Below are 965 nucleotides of genomic sequence, written 5' to 3'. Positions count from 1 at the left end.
CGGCGCCCCAGAGCGGCGCCGACTGGCCCGGGCGGAGAGGGCGGGGTCGCGGGGGCGGGTCCGGGAGGGGGCGGTACTGAGGTTCTGTCCCGGTGGGGACACTAAAGGGAGCTGCGTTCCGAGAGGGAGGTACTGGGACTAGGGTGGGGGGTGCTCAGGGAAGGAGGGAAGAGAAATGTTGGAGTTGGATTCAAAGAGAACTTAGTGTCCTAAGTTTGGTCAGGGACGAGATGGGGGATTCTGGATTCTTTTTCTGAAATAAGGGAATTTTGAGAATGCATTCCAGGACCCGGACAGTATTGGAAGTTTTGCTCTAGAGATTGAGACTTCAGAACCCCCTGAGACCTGTGACCGACAGTGGGCCTTCCTCTCTCATCTGGCTGCTGGGAGTGGTCTCTTTGCTCCTTTCCCCTTCCTCACCACACCTTCCCCCAGCCTCCATCAATCCTCCTGGGTTCCTACTTCATCCTTTGGTAACTGGGATGAAGAGAGCTGTTTACCCTTGGGCCAGGCTGTGAGAGCACTCCTGCCTGGGTCTGGATTAGGGCTGATCTTGGACTTGAACTCACAGCTTTATAAAGTGCTTTGAGATCCTTTGCAGGTGCCAAGTGTGACTGAGGAAGCTGGTAAGGAAGGAAGCCTTTAAGAATCATAAAAGTGCTGTGCTTGTTTCCTCCAGGCCTCTGGCTCTTTATTGTAGCTGACTGAGCACTTTTATATCATCTGATCCCACAACAAGCTACTAGGGAGTGATACCCCCATAGTATAGAAGGGAAATTGAGGTCAGGAGAGGATAGTGATTATCCAAGAGCACAGAAGTGGTCCACAGCAGAGGAGCTAAGACCAACAATCTAGGTCCTATCTCTCTCTGGCCCCCAGGAGGTAGAACTTACCCTAGGGGCCAACTGTGGGATCAGGGCTCTTGGACTCCCTGTCTGGGTCCTCAGAAAAGCATTGTGATCACC

The sequence above is a fragment of the Camelus ferus genome, chromosome 13, assembly GCF_009834535.1.
Source record: "Camelus ferus isolate YT-003-E chromosome 13, BCGSAC_Cfer_1.0, whole genome shotgun sequence".
NCBI lineage: Eukaryota > Metazoa > Chordata > Mammalia > Artiodactyla > Camelidae > Camelus > Camelus ferus.
This window is presented reverse-complemented; position numbering follows the sequence as displayed.